Genomic DNA, 10,618 nt, shown 5'->3' on the forward strand with positions numbered 1-10,618 from the left:
ACGGAGCATATCAAAGACTTCAATCAAACAGCGAGACTGAGGGACGAGTGCAGGATTGTGGCATTTACCAGTACTCTTGCATCAGTGGATGAGCCCACGTGACATGCCTGTGACTACAGCAGCACAGTTTTAATCAAAAACATAAGCACGGCAAGGTCAATCACTACTAATTAATGGCACGCATCGAAGACTTCAGTAAAACAGCAAGACTGAGGGTCATGTACATGGCCATGGCATTTACCAGCACTTTTGTGTCAGGAGACTGGCATATGTGATGTGTCTGCGGCTTCAACAGTGCCCTCCATTGGAGCAAGCTGCAGCTGAGGTATGAAGTCTAATTCTCTCTTATCTTTCTTCTATATTGATGCACCAGCTGGGCAGGGAACCTGAATCACAGTCAGAGACTTAACATTTTCATCCTTATTTTTTTCACTGTTGAAATTAACAACTTTGAATCAATTAATACTGTTGTACCATTCTATTGTTTGGCTTATAATCAAATTTTCCATTAGTCTCATTAATAGTTAGCTGAATATTGCCCAGTTTGTAATTTATTTGTTGTAAGTGATTTTTAATGCAGTTACAATACAATAAAAGAATACTTTACTTAAACTGTGGAATATCAATTTTATTTTGAATCCATACTGTCACTGGTAGGTGCTCGTTTATACAGGAGGTGGACAAAAATATGGAAACACCAAAAATACAATATATCACCATGACTAAATACACTGAAGGAAAACTGTTGGCATTCAAAACAGCTTCCAGTCATTCTTGTATGTTTTTCAAGGGAATCTTAGATCATTTGTCCCACAAAGTAATGGCAGTTTCAGGTAACAGTGTAAACAGGTGCACTGCCATATTGGTACACAGCATCACCATTGGAAAATAAGCATTGTACCATGGGATGGACCTGACAAGCCAAAATTGTCACATAATCCTTGGAAGTAATGTGACCTTGGAAAGTAACCAGTGAGCCCATGGAATACCACAATATGGCTGCCCAAACCATCACCAAACCCCCACGTTGTTTCACTCTTGGGACATAAAGACAGCCAGACGTTGAAAACAGTGTGAAACAAGACTCAATTGACCAAGCGACTTTCTTCCATTGCTCCATAGTCAAGTTTTATGGATGCAGAACCACATTTTCCTATTTTGGGTATTTGAATCACTGACGAGTGGTTCTAGAATTCCAGCTCGCCTTGAAATTCCCTGCTTGTGGAGCTCCCTTCATGTTGTTTTGGTGCTGATAGAGTTCACGAGTGCAGTGACTTTTCATCGCGGTCTTCTTCAACGGCTGCCTGTCACAATCACTAAACATACACTTTCATCTGATTTAGTGGATGATTACCTTCCACTTTACCTGTATGTAGTATAAATCTTCGATATGTTCCTTCTAGAAACACTAACACTTCAGCTACCTTAGTTACGGAAGCACCCACAACGTGAGCACCAACAGTCTGCCCACATTCACATTCACTTAACACTGACACGGTCCACTCACAACTACACAGAACACTGTTCTAACCATGACTGACACTTGGGACATATTGAGAACATTGCACAAGTGCATATTTATGGCCAAACAGAACACCACAACCTGCAGGCTTGGCTAGCATCTGTATTTATGTTCAAACATACATTTCTCTCAGTGTTTTTATATTTTTGTCCAATGCCTGTGTATTCTCTCTCTCATATACTGAAATGTAGCAAAAACATCTGGAACTCAGACACAACTGCTAATTCATCAGAATGAGGGGAAAGATGCAAGTGGACAATAACTTGTTATCAAGTAAACAAAAACTTTGGCTTAGGAATGTCAAATAAATGTTCAGTTCATTTTTAAAAAAATCAAAATGGAATATATATTTATTGCAGCACTTGTAACATCTTAACCAGGAGAGATATGTTAGCTGATGATTGTAATATTTGGAAAAACAAACAGTGGAAACTACAGCTTGAAATAACAATAATATACAGTCTCCTCCTCTCTGATGGCTCCTTCCACACCTCGGTCCACATTAAACCCACCAATCACCAACAGTAACTGCATTTTAACAGCCGTCATCCCTTCCACACCAAAAAGTCCTTTCCATACGGCCTTGATACCCAGAGACGGCGTACCTGCAGTAACAAGAACTCCATTTTCCAGTATACTGAAGGTCTCACCAAGGCCTTCACAGACAAGCACTACATCTATGGTGTAGTCCGCAAACATTCCATTTCCCCACACACCCCTAATCCTCCCACCACTCCCAAGAGCCAGCTACAAAAGTGTGTTCCCTTTGCCACCCAATACCACCTTAGACTGGAACAATTGAACCATATCCTTCGTCAGGCTTTGATTATCTCTCATCATGCCTTGAAATGAGAGACATCTTACCCAACATCTTTCCCACCCCTCCTAAAGCGGTGTTCCTTTGCCCACCCAATCTCCACAACATACTAGTACATCCCAATGCCACTCCCAATCCCAAATGCTTGCCACAGGGATCATACCACTGTGGAAGACCTAGATGCAAGACCTGCCCAGTCCACCCACCCAGCTCTTACTACTCCAGTCCTGTTTATCCTACCCAAAAGGGGCCAGCCCATCTGTGAAAGCAGCCATGTCATTTACCAGCTCTGCTGCAACCACTGCACAGCTTTTTATGTTGGTATGACCGCCAACCAGTTCTCCACCAGGATGAACAGCCACCGCCAAACTGTGGCCAAGAACAAAGTAGACCACCCTGTGGCACAACTTGCTGCAGAACATAACATGCTTGATTTCAATGGCTGCTTCACAACCTGGGCCATCTGGATCCTCCCCTCCATCATCAGATTTTCTGAACTGTGCAGATGGGAGGTATTCTTACACTACATCTCCACTCCCGAAATTATCCCAGCCTCAACCTACAGGAACCTACTGTCCCCACACCCTTTAGTTTCTGCCCCCTCATCCTATCACCTCCTGCCCTCTCACATTCCCTCATCCTCTTTGTGTGCCGCCCTCTGTACCTGTCTGTCCTTTCCCCTTCCCTGTTCCCCTCCTTTTCTGCACATCTCCTTTTCTGCTCTCCTCCCTTTCTTCTGCTCTCCTCATTATCATCTCTTCTTCTTTTCCATTCTCCATTCCTCTCCCCTCCCCCTGCCCCCACCTGTACCTCCTACCCACCCTGCTCCAGATTGCTATTTACACGCATGCCACATTCCGGTGGTGGTGGCCAAGTGTGCATGAGGTGTGCTTGCTTTTGTGAATGTGTTTATGTTTTCTTCGCTGAAGAAGGTTTAGCCAAAAGCTGCATGTGTATCAGTCTTTTAATGGTGCCGTCTGCAATTCAGTGAGTCAACTTTACAGTTAGTAGTGATCTGTCCTATTTCTTATGTTGTTAACATTTGGAAAATATAGTTAAAGTGATTTTTTTTATTTCTGATTTTAACAAACTTCACATTATTTTATTGAGGAATGTATTCATAATTACTGTGCAGTGCACGTATCAACAGGTTTTTGAAGTTTAGAGCTGACCCTGCATTTTCTCCCAGGCTTTACAAATGCACTGCTTTTTAGAAGTGTTGAACAGATACAAAAATTCAGTATACAGAATGCATTGATTCATTAAGTTGTTCATGCGTTCAGTTTGTCCCATTATGAAAGAGAACCTTTAAGGATACTGAGCAAGTCAAGTTTGGGGTATATTTTTCCTTCTTTTCCTGCTGTCGTTTATTTTGTCAGATTTGTGGCGAGTCTTATACCAGCACTAGTTGTGTCCCTGGCAGATATAACAGGGCAATATTTTGCTGACCCCAATACACTGCCAGATGAAAGTAGTATTACATTTACCCTCTCTTCTCAGAGTAGTTGTTTGGTGGTCCGGATCCTTCTGTGCCACCTCCCTGTCGATCCAGCTGCAGTGAAGATTCCTGAAATGCTTCCGCAAGTTCTCTCTATTGTTCTACTAAATAAATAGCCACACTCCTGACAAACAGGGGTATATTTTGCCCAACATTTTCACTATTACTTTTCACAACACAACCAACAATTGCTACAGTAATACCATTCTCTTGAGCACATTTAAACGTCCATATATGTATACTGTAGGACTTGAGAGAAAAACCAGAAAAACAACTACTGCTCTTCAATTGTTCATTATGCCTTTGTTAGTGCATCGTTTACTCCGTGGCTCTCAGATTCAGGCAATTGCTGCACCATGGCACAAATGACACCTGGACGACCAGTGGTTGTAATATCATTTTTACTGGTCCCCTTCTCGCTGGCTCCACCACTGCTCCACATTCACTGCATACAAGAAAGGAAAACACTCAGTTTCCCTTTCCCAATACATTTATCCTTGTTCAATTTACTCATGTGCCTCTCTTGTTGACAGCTTTCCAATGGTGTGTGTTGGGATGTTTACAAATATCCTGAAACACTTCAAGTTACATATTAACAGGCAGAAATAGGCACTGCAGACTGCATCCATAAAATAAACAAACAGCCAGTTTTACAGAGATAATCTACTCACACTGATAATTAAAAGAATTACTTCTAAATTAACTTATATACGAAATAATGTAAAAACTATTATTGACGAAGGCCAAGGGCTGAAAGCTTTAATTGTGAAAGTCTTTTTGTTGTGCCTATCTGTGACTCAGCATCTCCGCTATATGGTGAGTAGCAACTTTTTCTCATAATATTATATATATTCTGTATTAGGAGAAAAACAGCTACTTCGGATATACAGGACTACTGCTTCCCCTCTTAACTACTCAGCACTGTTTGTATGTAATACTTCAAACTAAGGATTTAAGTAGCTTTACACAGAACATTAGGAGTCATTTATATACTGGCAGAATCAAGTTCTGTTTAATATGAACATGAGAGTTAAGGGGAATTTGTGTCCTCAAATCCAAATGTCCTGATAAGTTGTGGGAGCGAGTAATAAGACATGCTTTTTGTTTTTTAATATCTCAGGATTTCAAATTTTCTGTCTGATTTCTACTGGAAAACTGTTATAGAATTTTACACCAGAATATAAAACTCAACAGAACCATTGGATAGGGATCAATATTGTATAAAGAAATTATTTTTACTTCTAGTAATGTGGTTGTGAATTGCACTGTTTATCTTAAATTTGCTCTTGTTGTTAAACAAAAAACTGTAGTGAGTATATAAGAGTAAACAATCCTTAAGTCAATGAAGAGGCTTCTACAAGATTTTGGGTTATCAACTTAACACACTATTCTTGCTGCACTCTTTTATGAGGTTAAGGGTCAGGTTGTTTACTGTGTAAATTGTTCCTGTATTCTACCACATATCTGGTATGGACGTGATTGGGCCCTTTATCAGAATACTTGTTATGAGCAAACATCATTGTTTGCAAAGCAACCTCCAATGTCTCAGGTAAATCATTTGTGTCAGGAACAAGAGCGGGTCAAGCACAAGACCTTGAGGGAAAACATATTAATGTGGTTCTTCAGTTTATTCTGGTGTATTAATTGACTGAATAGCCCATGGGTGTAGTGCTAGTTCATAGGGTCCAGCAGGCACAATATTTCAGCAATTAGACAGTTCACCTTTGTCACATGTGCCGACCAACTGACCTCCTGAGTGGCACATAGTTGCCTTTACCTTCCCCTCATGGGCCACTCCACATGCTGTCTGCGCCTGGGGATGTGCTTTGGCAGCCAAAGAAGTGATTGCATCAGCATCTGTGGCTGATGACACCCGCACTGTCGAAGATCGCTGTCAAGAACATGAGTGACGCACTTGACTGGTGTAACATAACAAGCCAGTGGTCACAGAACACTGTTTGTTCTAAACTCATGCAATGAAACACAGAAGACCAGGGTTTTAGCACAAACATCCAAATACTGGGACTGTATCATTAAAGAGGCCATCAAAATATGTATCAAGGGCAATCTTATCAACTGGTACTGTGGCTATAGTCTCAGCACAGCTTAATAATCAGCACTAGGTCTAATTAATATGAGACTCAGTAAACACAATGATGTGGCAGCCAGGGGAGATAGAGTGCCTACATTCATGCTGCCACAGCCATGGCACCCTGCAGGGTGACACTGGCCACAGATACCAATGCAATACCTGTTTGGCCATGATATATGCCTACAGTTGTACAGTTGTATATTGCATACAGAGTGTCCTATGGCAGAGGGGGGGGGGGGGGGGATATAAGTCAGCTGTGTGGCCTCAGGTGGTCAGCAGTCAGCACTACTGGATTATACTGTAGTTGTATAAGGTAAGGCACACCGTGCACATCACAAGACTGCAGACCATCCAGAATAGAAAGCGATGCTTGACACTCTCATCTACCACTGTGTTTCAGCACTACAGCTTTGCAGCAGCTCAGCAGAGTCCCATTCCTATGTGAACACCTCAGTAATGTAGCCATAAAACTGTATGATAAGCTGCAGAGGTCTCAAAATGGGAATATACCAGTACTTTGGACGTGACCGCACTGGCTGCAGTCGACAAGATGACCTGACCTCTTGCGTAGTTAAATTACTGTAGTTTTTCTAGTGTAGTTAGCTTAAACTACTCCTCACCACATAGAGAAGGCACTGTCTTATAGATAGGCACAATGAAGAGACGCTAAAATATTATACTTTTGGGTAGAGTCTTTCTACTCAGTGGTGGCTCATGAGTATACATTGTGGGTGTTCACAAATTTTTAGCTTCAGACAAATTTGAGAGTGTGAAATTAATAGCATCTGCTGTATAACAGTTATACTTATCGACAAGTTTACAGCTACTGCCACTGCCAATAATAACAACATTAATAATAACAATAATAACATGCATAACTTATCTGACAGAGGAAAGAACTGTTTTTGTGGAATTTTGTTGTTTTGCACATAATTAAGTACAGTTAAGGCAATAATGATTAAGCTTTCGCAACTCTCCATTTCCCATTTTTGTGTAAGTGGGAGTTTTTGTGCTTTTCCATGTTTATGGAAAATGTACAAGATCCCTAACAGATGTATTAGTTCACAAATTTACTTCCGAGCTGAAAATGAGATATCCTTATGCTGCACCCAAATGACGACTTGTGCTAACTGTACACTTCTTTGTTAAATGTTGGCTTGTAGTCATGCTTACTTGATTTTGTCACTCTCTCAATCAAAGGGTCTGTTCTCAGAGGCCCTAGTTACTTTGTGGCTTATTTTTCTCTTCCGAGAACGAGATTTTCACTCTACAGCAGAGTGTGCGTTGATGTGAAACTTCCTGGCAGATCACAGCAGTGTGCCAGACCCGGACTTGAACTCAGGACCTTTGCCTTTTGCGAGCAAGTGCTCTAGTGACTGAGCTACCTGAGCATGACTCGTGACTCCTCCTCACAGCTTTACTTTTGTGTTGGCATTTAAAGTAGACTGAACATAATTCATATTTACACTACACATAAAAGCCAATTCTTGCGCAGTAAACAGCCAACTCCAAACACGAAGCACCAATTGTGGAAATGATTAAACTCACATAGTAATGTCTACCAACATGGAAACTTGACTAAAATACAAAAGGGGCACTGATATCCGTAAGGACCCAAAGTACACTGCCATCAATCCCACGTTTAAGTGAATATCGAAGAAAACAATGAAAGAGCTTTTTGTGGATTTTCATACAAGCAATGTCGGCCTACAGCACAGATAAATATGAGTCACCATAAGGTCAACAGACTTCAGAAGCATGAATAAATACTACAATCTCACAATTGATGGTGATGTGCTTTAGGCACTTATGATTCTCAGTGCCTCAAATGGATTAATGTAAGATAAAATTCTTAACTTAATATACTATAACTCATTCAGAAACCCACAAAATTGGTTTACTGTCAGTACAACTTTAACATATACTGACGTCCAATCTAATTTTAATAGAGTATATAGCGAGTGATTTAGCATACCTGACAAGGGAAACTTCCCATTGCACCCCTCCTCAGATTTAGTTGTAAGATGGCCCAGTGGTTAGCCCATCAAAAACTGAACACAGATCAAGTATGAAAAAAGGAAGGTGTACTGAACTGTGAAAAAAAAGCAAAAGACAGTGAATGGCTCAACCTTAACAAGTGCAGTATTGAAACAACCTGAACAGCCACAGTGTCATAGTTAAGTGGTCACGGTGTTGGACTATAAACCACATGAGCCATGTTCAAAACTCCCTGGTGGCATTTATTTATTTATTTTTCACAGCATTATGAACTGTCACCTGATCATTGAAATGTTTCTTCTCTTTCTGCAGTCTTGGTCGTTTTCATACTATACACTGGTTACACAATAAGAGCCATGTGGTAAGAATATGTTACCATCACAAGTAAATGTGATGAATAGTGACAGCAGGCGAGATACAACTTAGCCATCTCACAGAAATGAAAACAACAAATAAACAGCATCATCAGTGGGGTCACTCCTGACCAACTACAGTATATGATGAAAGTGCTACATGAATCTTTGTGATTTATTGAGCAGTTGGATGTTGAGACTCACAACTCTGTCGTCCCTCTGACTTATATTACTACCACAGTAGACTTGCAGCTGTGAGGCATGGACATGTACGCTATGCCATACCTGTTGTGGAGCTCGAGAGCACATTTGTTTACTTCTCACCGCAGTTTTGTGTACTGAGTCTCTCTTACAAGAGAGCCATGGCACACACTTACCACTGGCCATTCGTCAAAATCACACTCCGAGCAGAATATGCACGAGATATTATGACATTGAGAACTTTATGGTATCATCTTCACCTGCATCCTCAGGATGTCATTGGCATTCACTTTGCCATCACTGGGAATGTTGTATACATCAAGATGCACACTGAAAAACTGTGTACCAAAACTGTGAGCCACCATGCGTGAGACCCCAAGTTTAAGCACCCTGACAGACACATAGGTAATTTAACAATTGACTAGGGAGGTATCGACCTGCATAAGATAAGGCTTTTCAAACTCCCATACAAGGTCCTGCCACATGTCACCATGTTGGCTTTTAAGCCATATGGCAATGTACTCAGTCACCTGGCTGAAACATGGAAAACCTTTGAGACATACCATGTACAAAACAGCGTCCATCAAGTGAAAATTGAATTGGTGAAGCATGTGCCGTCTTACTTAGTTATAGGAGGCTGCAGGGCCATCATATGTCTAACAGATGGCCCTGTACCTGCACTGGCTGTGATCAGGAAGGGCATGTCTGCCAAAACCGTCTCCAGTTCCAGATTGTACAGACACCATTCAACAACGCCGCCTCCACTGTACCATCCACAGTTCTTCCTGTCACCTATACCATGGTCACAGCACCATCTGCTGATCTTATGCATGACCCACGTGAACCATCACAGATAATGACTACCACCATGGAGACAAATCTGACACTCTTCACGTCACTGCAACCAAGAGACTCTGGGCTCAGGAGAAGACACCTGCCTAGTACCGCTGACAGTGACATGGAGAGGGATCTGATGCCTGGCGTTGTAATGACTTCTGCCTTTCTTCCGTTTGGTATGGAGGCAATGGACAACTACTCCCGCTCTGACGTAGAACAGCATGTACATAAACAAAAGACACTACAGAAGCTCTGGAAACAGCACTGTGTGCCCTCAGATGATTATCTTCAAAGAATGGTGCCACAAGTTGACAACAACATGTCTGATGAAGCAAAGTCTTCTGACTAGCAGATATTGGACAATAATGTTCTGCCACCTCGTCCCATGACAGATTCAACTCATTGTGACACAGTGGCACCAACCTTCCACAAGTATCCTGAGTGACATCCCTCCTGTTGCGCCAACTCCACCTGCATGCACAGCAGATGACCTGTCGCAGACACCACATCTGTACTGACTAGCTCCTGCGTTGATGACATTGAGGATGATGCTTGGCTACTGCCTGGTGCCACGTAAAGCCTTCTCCCAATGGAGGTGTTGGGACAGCTGTGACACAGTGACTGAAAATGGGATAGATGCTGTGGCTGGGCAACCACTGATGGCCGCCACCGAAGTGGACGCCACTTCTCCAACAGATGTGGTGACCCAACAATACCCGCTGGTGACTCTCAACATTAATAACATACTTGTGCACCATAAACTGATGTTACAAAATACATTGAATGCAGAGAATATAGACATTGTCCTACTCCAGGCGGTCTAGGCTGAAGATTTCATCAGCTCTTTCGGATACACTGCTCATGTCACACTCATTGTTAATATCTGTGTGTCCTCTGGATCGGTATGACACCATGAATGGTTCGCTTTCTTCACTGATGCAGACACGGCCCTCTTTATAGGACACCATGATGCCATAAACTTCAGTGGGGATTTTAATTCCGAAGGACCTACTGCCACACTATGTTTCATGTCGGCGCTCTCCACCATCGTAACTAACCTTTGCCTCATGGATACGTTGGAGTATGTACATGGCGATAAGGCGGGTTTCACACACTATACCAGCCACTCCTCTAGCCATACAGACTATGTCTATCTCTTGTGCATGAGTGTTCGGGGCACATGGGCTTCTGAAATACGGCACATTGCTTTTTCTGACCATACTGCCTATATATGCAGTCACCTGGCGTTGCCAGATGATATGGTATGGGCGAGGCCCCTGGAAATTGAACGTGACACATG

This window comes from Schistocerca piceifrons, chromosome 3 (genome assembly GCF_021461385.2).
Source record: "Schistocerca piceifrons isolate TAMUIC-IGC-003096 chromosome 3, iqSchPice1.1, whole genome shotgun sequence".
Lineage (NCBI taxonomy): Eukaryota > Metazoa > Arthropoda > Insecta > Orthoptera > Acrididae > Schistocerca > Schistocerca piceifrons.